This window comes from Gouania willdenowi, chromosome 6 (assembly GCF_900634775.1).
Source record: "Gouania willdenowi chromosome 6, fGouWil2.1, whole genome shotgun sequence".
Taxonomy (NCBI): domain Eukaryota; kingdom Metazoa; phylum Chordata; class Actinopteri; order Blenniiformes; family Gobiesocidae; genus Gouania; species Gouania willdenowi.
In genome coordinates, this window is record NC_041049.1 from 5,371,525 (window position 1) to 5,382,286 (window position 10,762).

The following is a 10,762-nucleotide window of genomic DNA, read 5'->3' on the forward strand; positions in this document are numbered from 1 at the left end:
GTGGCGCTATACAATGACATCAGAGAATGTTCTATTAATATTATTATTGACATCAACAACAGTTTTAGTGTAGATGTCTAAAACTCCCTGATGCTCAGCGTTCCTGCTCTGCTGAGAGCAAACAGCCCAGATTGGGCATAGAGGGATTAAAATCTCCTGAGCGTTAATCTCAGGCACAGGAATATTTGTTGTGTCAGATTGAGATGACATTTTTTTAATAAATTGATTAGCCCCTGATGGGGCGCTGCGTATCCACGTGTTCTCCTCCAGCCATTCTCTAAACCCATCTATGCCAAAGATTTAATGGGGGATTTAGGAGATTAACTACCACTGCATGGGCCTCTGCTTTATTGCATTACTCCCTAATAGCTCCTCAATCCAAGAGTGTTTTGTCTTGGCATGGAGACGTGTGGATTAAACAATCCGTCTTCAAATTCTCACATTTTTCCAGTAAACACAATGCAGCCATTGTGTCTGCGTCTAATTGCAGCTGAGAGCGTGTGATGCTTTCACTGAGATCATCATTGTGTTGCTGCTGCTGCACAAGACAAGGATGCAGCGTAAACAAACAGCAACAACACCCGAAAAGTAAAGAAGGCAATAGAAGAAGAAGCAGAGAGAGGAAAACGGCACAGCTGAGAAACGACTTCCTTCAATTTGCATAACACACTCCCACAGCTCTTAATGACTACAAAAAGGCACAAAATAATATCAAAAACGCACAAAATGACTACAAAAATGCACACAACAAAAGATAAATACACAAAATGAAGTCAAAAATGCACAAAATTGTATCAAACTAAAAGAATAATATGCAAAACGACTACATTAATGCACACAATTATATTAAAAATGCCATAGAAATGCAAACAACAAAATAAAACTACACAAAATGAAGAAAACATTGCGCAAAATGACAAAAAAAAACCCCCACAAAATGACAAGAACAATATGCAAAATGACTACAATAATGCAAACAATTATGGTAAAAATGTACTACAAAATGTCTATAAAATGCAGAAAATGAAAGAAAAATATACAAAACCAAGAAAACATCACACAAAATGACAACAAAAACTCAAACTGAACGCATAATATGCAAAATGACTACAAAAAGGCACAAAATGATGTAAAAAATGCATAAAATGACCACACAAATGCACACAATGAAAGAAAATTCACAAACTGAAGACAGAATTGCACAAAATGACAACAAAAAGGCATAACATAATATCAATAACCCATAAAATGACCACAAAATGCACACAATGAAAGAAAAATCGCTCAAAATGACGATAAAAAGGCACAAAATTATATTAAAAATGCCCAAAAAAACCAACAAAAACTTAAAACTCAAAGAATAATATGCAAAACAAATGCAAAAATGTACACAGTGAAAGAAAAATACACAAAATGAAGTCAAAATTGCACAAAATGACTACAACGAGAGACAAAATAATATCAATAATGCACAAAAAAAACACAAAAATGCACAAAGTGAAAAAAAAAATACACAAAATGAAGCAAAATGGCCACGTTTACATGGGAGCTTTAATTCATCTTTAAAGCGCAATAAAAATTAATTCCTTTTTAACCTGATTCTTATTCTGAATTAAACTTAAATCTGAATTAAGCGGCTGGTTTATTCCGATTTTAATTCTGAATTAGATAATTCCTCTTTCTTATAAACACTTAACTTGGTTAATTCCACTTTAAGTTCATTTGGATCGCTTTGCTCGTGCGTGACTTGCGGCGATGACGCGCTGGCGACGACATAATCCAAGATGGCGGTGGCCCGGACTCCATCCTAGACTATTTAATAAGAGCCTTAAAAGACATGGATATAATGAAAAGAGTGGATGGACGGAGGCATAAACATGCAGACTTTCACACGGACACACACAGACTTCGGTAAACGGAACAGGCTTCACCAGCGTCAGGCACTAGGACCTGGAGATGGAGTAAATGCGTCGCTGTGATGCATGTACAGGCTGTAATATCACCAGTTTATCATTTTACCAGTTGTTAGAGCAACTATCTTTACCAGAGAGCAACTATTTATTCCTGGTGACTGTTTTACAGACTTTTACTGGGCTTTTTATCAGTGATTAGTTCCTATCTTCTTCCGCTCTGCGGTCCAAACTGAAACCGTGTGTTATTTTCGAGCTGTTGCTTCAAAACTACAATCAAAATGAAAGTAAAAACAGTTCTCATGTCTGTGTTACAGCCGAAAATAAAAGATTTGTTGTGTTTTTCCTGATAGACGTGATCTGTCACGTTCTCCCCCTGTCCAATCAGAGCCTTCCTAACCCCAGACCTAAAGAGGAATTAACTCAAGCCGAATAAAGCGTTTTTTCATGTAAACCTCAGTCACTACTATTACCATGTAAACACGAAGCAGAACACTTTAATTCCGAACAATTTAATTTGGAATAACTCATAACAAACATCATGTAACCATGGCCAGTGACTACAAAAACCACACAAAATGACAACTATAACTCAAAGTGAAAGAATATAAAGCAAAATGGCGACAGAAATGCAATCAATGAAAAAAAAATCCCTAAAATGAATACAAAAATGCAAACAAACAGCAACAACGCCCTAAAAGTAAAGAATGCAGTAGAAGAAGAAGAAGAAGAAGAAGAAGAAGACAGCACAGCAGAGAAACTACTTCCTTATATCATTGCATAACACACTCCCACAGCTCGAGAGCAAAACAAGTCAACTCTGATATTTGCCTACATCCTCCCCTTATTCAAACACACGTCCAGAGTTTTAGTTTTAGTTTTGCCGCAGGAAAAATAAGCAAAACGAAGCCAAGGATTGATATTTTCACTGCTGTGATCTTTCAGTTTTCAGTATTTATAGTTTCCTTATTTACGCCTGAATGTGTTTACTTTAATTTAATACTATTCAAATAAATAAATAAAAAACTAACTTAAAACTACGGTCACTGGGTTGTCAACCTTTCCAGTCAGCGACCCCCAAAATAAAGGTGCCAGAGAGCATATAGTCATCTTAAAGATGTAAATCCTTGTTTTAATCAGAAATCATTTAGGTTAAAAGTGACTAAAAATAATGGAAAAGGTGGTGAGATGGGATTGCAAAGTTGCAAATTAAAGTGGCCAAAAAATGTACAGAAAAAGTGGTAAAAGGGGTTCAAAATGTCAAGGTTGAAACAAGTGGTTTAAACTGGCAAATAATGGGCATGACAAATCATAAATGTGGTTAAATAAGCATGAAATATGGTGAAAAGAGCTTAAAAGTGACAATATTGGGTTAACATTTGTGATATTAGGTGGAAAAGTGGTGGAAAGGGTTTATTAGTGCCGACAATGTCTTTATAGTGGAAAATGTATTAAAAGGAGAAAAATATGGCAAGAAAAAGTGATAAAAATAGGTTAAAATATGGAAGTTTGGTGTAGTTGCAGAAAAAGGGTAAAAAAAATTAAAAAAAAATGGGCTGAAATATTCTTAGTTTCTTAAAGGCATCTGGTGACCCCCTCCCAGTGTCTTGCGACCCCAAATGGGGTCCTGACCCCAAGATTGAGAACCCCCTGCTTTACGGAAGTGGGTTAGGGCCAAATTTTAATTTTAATCTTGACATTTTGACTTTACTCGACATTTCTCCATCAAAATTGGCCCTAATCCTGTTCCGTACTCTTTCTGCTTTCAGTGTGTGTTTTTTTTTTTAAAAAAAGCAAAAATATCAATATTGTGAACCCAACTCCTATTGATCTCTCCTTCTCAGTAAAAACAGCCTTTTACATTCTTTTCTTCTTTATCTGCATGCCTCTGCTCCTCCCATCTCCACTGGGATTTTTAAAGGAGGAGATGTTCAGAGCAACAACAAATTCAAAAGCATGATTTATTCATGTCGGGCTCCGTAATGTGGAGACTTTTTTTGTTTCAGCTCATTATGGTGAAGGGTTTAATCCAGAGGAAGAAACTAGTGAGGTAAATATTCAGATTTACAAAAAAAAGGACTGATTTTAATCTAATGCAAACAATTGATCATGATTGCCTGTAAAAGGCACATAATGACAACCAAAACGCAAACTAAAAGAATAAACGACTACAACAATGCAGAGAATCAAAGAAAAACATACAAAATAAGGTCAAAACTGCAAAAAGCGATGACAAAAACACACAATATTACTTCAAAAACACACGAAATGACAACAGAAACACACACTGAATTAATAATGTGCAAAAAAAGCCAACATCTCACAAAATGACTACAAGAATTGCACAAAAAGGCTACAAAATGGCACAAACTAATATAAATAATGCATAAAATTCACACAATGAAAGAAAAACCACTCAAAATTACTACAAAGAGTACAAAAAAATTGCACAAAATGACAACCGAAATGCAAAATGAAAGAATAATATGCAAAATCACTACAAAAATGCACACAATGAAAGAAAAATACACCACATGAAGCCAAAATCTCACTAAATGACTACAACAATTGCACAAAAAGACTACAAAATAATATAAATAATGCACAAAATTCACACAATGAAAGAAAAATTACACAAAATTGACACAAAAGTACTAAAAAATTTCACAAAATGACCACAATTACATACAAAATGACAACTTAAAGAATAATATGCAAAATGACTACAACAATGCACACAATGAAAGAAAATTACACAAAACAAAAGAAAAATACACCAAATGAAGCCAAAATCCCACAAAATGACAACAAAAATTGCACACAATGAAAGAAAAATACACAAAAAGAAGACACAATTGCACAATATGACAACAAAAACGCATAAAATCACTACAATAATAATGCACAAAGATGTTTCTTCTGTTTTGTGTTTTGACTTATTTGGGTCATTATTCTAAATGTTGAACGTTAATGTTAAATTCTGAATGTTGATGATGTGGCCCCTCCTACCATGACATCACATGTCGTGATGTCCAGACAAGCCGAGCAGTGAGCCCTGCTGAACGGCTACACCACCACCACCACCACCACCCCCCCCATCCTCCTTCATCATTTCCTCTTTCACTTTTAATATTCATATGCTGATCGCTTTTCTATTTTTTAATTCATTAAAGCTCGTTTTTAGGCATCAACACTAAATAAAAGTGTTAGTATTAACAGAATATTCTCTGGGTCAAAGGGCCACTTTATCACGACATGTGTACTTTGCTCAGTCGAAACTGCAGCGGAAAAAAACTCGCACGGACTCCCCAGACACGCGCTTCTAATTTCATTGATCGCACCTCGCGTGTGTCCACCAAAAGAAACCGAAACGGAACCATTATCTGTCCTGGTTTTATTTTTTCCCCGTTCAAAGATTTTTTTTTTTTAAGGCGCAGTTTGGTTCCTCCTTTACACACACACACACACGTACACACACACACATACACACGCGCACGCACGCCATAACCCGCCATGTTGAAAGTGCTTAGACATTTTTTGGCAGTGTCCGGTATTTTCCGACGGGTTTTCCACACACGCACCTGGAGATGAGCAACGACCCCCCCCCCCCCCCCCAAAAAAAAAAAAAAAAAAAAAAAAAAAATAGAAAGCAACCCAATAAACATAGATACGTGAAAACTACTTCGAAACAAAAACGCGAACACTTTGTAAAAAACAGCACAAAAAATATCTTTTACTGTGTTTTTTTCTGTATTTATTTCATTAATACAGAATTCTGACAGCGGTTTAAAAAAAAAAAACACAACGACTAAGTATGACACGTTGACGTTGCCAAGAAACGGCGTAATTTAATCGGAAGCTGTTAATAACTGAGTCACTTTTTTTTTGCGTAACTTGTCCTCGCGACCTCTTCTCCCCCCGTCACCGTTTCTACAGAAACGACGGCTCACGAGCTCTCCCGGTGTGTGTGTGTGTGTGTGTGTTTAAAGAGGAGCAGAAAATAACTCCGCCAGTATTTATTTCGTCGACACAACGTAAATAAGAAGAAGGAAAAAGCACCGTACAGGGTGAGACCTACCTACCTACCGGTACCGGTACCGGGGGAGACGTCACCTGTCCTCCTACCTGAGTCAAGTTTCTCTCTCTCTCTCCGTGTGGGGACCCCTCTGCTCCTCTCTCTCTCTCTCTCTCTCTCTCTCTTTCCAATATGGCATCGCGCGTCTGCGCATGTCCGTAAACATCTACATATATTTTAAAGCCAACTCCTACGTTGACCTTTAACTGCTGAGGAGAAAACGTCACTTTTTCTTGATAAAAACAGATGTTTGGACCTCATTTCGACTAAAAACACACATTTCTCTCCTCCTTTACTCCATTCAATGAATTTCTACCAAAATAAAAACGCATATAATCTATTTGACTTTCTTTTAAATATTATATTTTCTATTTTAAAACAAATATCCCCCCCCCCCCCCCCCACATGTTCTATACTATGGGTGTAACGATCTGTCAATGTGGATCAATATATCGAGATGTTAAGCCGGTGTTTATCAACTTTGGGGTCGTGAACCCATGTAGTGTCACCACACCAGGAATTAAAATTGGGTCGCCTAAAATGTCTAGTACTTGGTAAAAATGCACTGATTAAAATTATGTGGTTTAAAATTATTTTAAAAAAAAACATCTATATATATGGTTAGTAATCTAAAACAAAAATATTCTAAACTTTCACTTCCATACATACAACATAAAATCCAGTATAAAAATATAGAGAATAAATATGTCTTGGGGTCACCAGAAATTTGCGATTATAAAAATAGGGTCACGACCCAAAAAATGTTAGGAACCACTGGGTTCGGCAATGATCCAATCAAATCGATTTAAACACAAATAATCAATCAACACAACACAGATTATTTTATTTTATTTTATTTTGTCAAAAAAGGATGTTTTTCATCTAAATGTCTGAAAAAAATTCAGCAATAAAGTCTTCAAAACAATACATTTCCTTGATATTTTTTTCAAGTTTTAGGTGAAATGTGTTAAACTGGTATGTATATATAATATGGTACTATTGTATCGTATTGTCAATGAACTGGTGATTTACACTGTTAAGTTCTGCTAATAAAAGTATTGAAATTCTAGCCTATTTATAAGTTTTTCATAAATTTGACCCCAATAAGATCTTAATCTAATGTCGTTTTTGTTTCTTGTCAGTTTATAGCCACTTATTCATGCATTTCTAATCTGTTTTTTTCAGACTTTGAAATTTACCTTTTGATGTGTTTTTCCAAAGAGTTGTGCAACATTTAATTACTGAATTTTGGCTGATGCGTATGTAATTACGCAGATACAAAAAATCTGTGTAATTGTGTTCGATATTTTACGACTCCCGATGGGTACTTGTACCCCTGGTTGGGAATCGGTTGCTTCACGATTAAAACAAGCATTTTGAAATTAAGATGTACAAGATGGAGTCAAACAAACATGGGGTCTGCGGGACAATCCGAGGCCGCCAGAAGGTCTGATTTGGCTCCTCAGTTGACTTACATTGTCTGATTTGTACGGAGGACATGAAAACAATGAATTAAAAACAACATAAATAAAGGTTTTAAATTATTTTTTGGAAAAAGAAGAGTCAAGCACATTTTCCACATTCCTGTCTTTTTATTTTGAAAATCTTTCACCAGGATGTAAAATATTTAACCACTGTGATTGTAATGAATGCAGTAATTAACCTTTAAATCCCCTCGTTGGTGAAGATCCCCTCTACTCAAGCAGCTTTGAAGGGTTTAAGCCTTGAGAATTCATTTTGATTAGTTTTAAAAAAAAACAAATCTCATCAAAGTCAATACTATCCTCTAGTGGTGGGAGCCTGATACTGTCTGATGGAGGCTGTGCCTCTGGTGGGGCTCAATGGTTCCCAGTGAAACAACCCATGCTGTGAACCCAAAGATCTGTTCAACTTTAGATTGTTTTAGTTAAATTAATGCCTGGTGGATTTTAAAGTATGCTCAGTTCTAGAACGATGGGTGGAAAATTATGGGGTGATGATTGTAAAGTTGCGCGTGCTAAAATAAATAGCAACTTTTTGTGACAATTAGCAACAAACCGCATTTTAAAAAGCGTTTGTGAATTTCTTTTTCATGTTACTTTTGACCAGATTTACAACAATATTTGTGAAATTTGTGAATTTTTTTTCTAATAAAAATACAATGTCAATGATAAATGTAAGTGTTAAATCTAAATGTTAAATCTAAATCTAAATTTTAAATGTTAAATCTATATGTTAAATCTAAATCTAATTTTTAAATGTTAAATCTAAATGTTAAATGCAAATCTTAAATGTTAAATGACTATTAAATCCAAATCTAAATGTTAAAGGTTAAATGTTAAATCTAAATGTTAAATGACTATTAAATCCAAATGTAAATCTTGAATGACTATTAAATCCAAATCTAAATCTAAATGTTAAAGGTTAAATGTTAAATGTTAAATCTAAATGCTAAATCTAAATGTCAAATATTAAATCCAAATGTTAAATCTAGATGTTAAATCTAAATGTTAAATCCAAATGTTAAATCAAAATGTAAATCTAAATGTTAGATCTAGCGTCACAGGTGAAACAAAATATTTAGCTAATACGCAAATTCACCAGAAGCACCAAAATAAGAGCTCATTTATGTTTATATTTAACATTTATATTTAAATGCAACATTTAGATTTAGATGTACTATTTAACATTTAGATTTAGACTCAACATTTAGATTTAACATTGACATCAATATTGTTACAAGAATAAAAATTTGAATCTTTGGAGTCATGGTTTCAGTTCTGTGATATCGGATAACTTTTTAGGTTCAACCAGATGTTTGACATTAAAATTGTTACAGTAGCAACCAGCAGTAACTGTATTTTTAAGCTATAATGTTTGTGTAATTTTAATAACTGCATGGTTTTTAAAAGGCTGATTTAGTGACATTATATTTTTCACCGTTTTTTACTGAATTTGATTCTTTTATTTTGAAAATGTGCATGGCTTTCAATTAATGTGAACTGTTTTTGTGTAATTTAAAATTACAATTTGTTTTTGAAAGAATATTTAGTCCTATAACATTAACAGTAAAAGCGACATTTACGACCATTTGTTAATTTAATGAATGAATAATGAAAATGAGTGTGTGGTGGTCTTATAAGGTTCTAGTGATTAGGACAAATGAAGCTCGTGGACCAGATGGTTTTTTTTTTAGTGCGCGTGGGCTGTGCGCCATTAATCCACGAGGAAAGGAGATTTACCCAAGAGCGCGTGGGAGACGGGATTAAGCTGTTCACTGTTTGTCCTGGTCATAAAGTTTTGGCTCCCCATCACAATAAGTGGTTCTCAAATTGTGGGACAAATAATGTCTTTTATCTCCTATTTTAGGTGATTTTATTACTCGAATTTTGATCAGTTTTGTTTTTAATTATAATTAGTTTGTGTAAATATTTGATGACAATTTCTCTTTGTGCAACTGTGTGGCATTTGTGTCATTTTTAGACCACATAATTGTTTAAATTCCATTTTTTTTCTTTATAAAATAGAATTTTTTTCCCCCCTGAACTTTAAACTGGTGTATTTTTGCCCCCCAAAATGAGCTGAACACCCCTGCTATGGAGTATTTACAGTTATTTTCTGTAGTTGTTTCCTCAAATAAGTGTCAAGTTCACTAACTTCTGACAGGAAGTAGTTTTTCCTTTAAAAATAAAAGGAGAAAATTAGCTGCCAGGAATTTCAATTGATCATTATGTATTAAATGGACATAAAAAGGCAATTTTACCATTGTGTTGTTTTTTTTAAACTTGCTAGATCAGGGATGTAAAACTCTTTGTAGTCCAGGGGCCAAATGTGGACCAGTTTGATCTCAAATAATTTATAAAACTGTAGTTTAGACTGTATATAAATGATAAGTAAAGTATGTAAAGCATCGACAATATCCAAGCAATAAGTGACAGATATCAGTCCCCACAGGATCTTTACTTAAATTTTATTCATTTTGTGACCAATTTTTTTTTTTAGAATTTGGGGGACATTTTGCAGAATAACTTGATTGAAAAGTTGCAAGATTTAAAAAAAAAAAAATGACCGCAATCATGTGATATAAACATTGGGAAACAGTGAGCCCTGTAAATATTGTGGAGTTTCATTGAATGTGTGTATTTGGAGAGGCTGAGATATCTACAACTGAATTATTTGGCAACTGTCGACACAAAGGTCTATGTTTTTTCGGTCATTTTTACTTTCTCCTGCGGACCAAATTGGATGTTCGAAAGGGCCGGATTTGGCCCCCGGGCCTTGAGTTTGCCACATGTGCCTAAGGCTGGGATACACTGCGATTTTAGATAAATAAAATTCGTGCAACGAACGCTAAAATACCAGGTAGCTATTTTATTTGAAAAAAGTGTCTATTTGTACGATTGCCGTACGGACAACCCCTGGTGTTATTGGTACGGTTACCGAAGTATACGTACGTACGTAGCGTTTTCACTTAGGATTACGGTTACGGATGGGGTTAGATTAAGTTATAACCCAACATCGCAACATTTTTTAGGGTTATGGTTAGGGTTCGGTTTAAGGTATGGTTTAATCTTAGTCACGCGACCTAAACTGGCCAATGACTGACCAATCACATGACCTAAACTGGCCAATGACTGACCTATCACACGACCGAAACTGGCCAAATGGGGCGCTGCGTACGAATAGAATATCGGCATATTGATACGGCATCCGTACGGATAGCCACTGCCTTTATTCAAACTGCTTTAAGGCTTGGAGGCTTTTATTTTGAAAAGCAAGTAATCGGAAACGTATTTTA

General features: G+C 34.8%; 1 protein-coding gene across 4 annotated transcripts in view; it reads right to left on the reverse strand.

Moving 5' to 3' along the window:
* Positions 1–6,109, reverse strand: part of sfmbt2 (Scm like with four mbt domains 2) — a 58,190-nt gene extending 52,081 nt beyond the window's left edge. For 2 of the 4 annotated variants that reach the window (XM_028449920.1, XM_028449913.1), the window contains exon 1: positions 5,989–6,109. The gene's annotated coding sequence lies outside the window, so the exon portion shown is untranslated. The remainder of the gene's footprint in view (positions 1–5,988) is intronic. The other 2 variants (XM_028449916.1, XM_028449915.1) reach the window with 2 other exon arrangements.
* Positions 6,110–10,762: the final 4,653 nt, after the last annotated feature.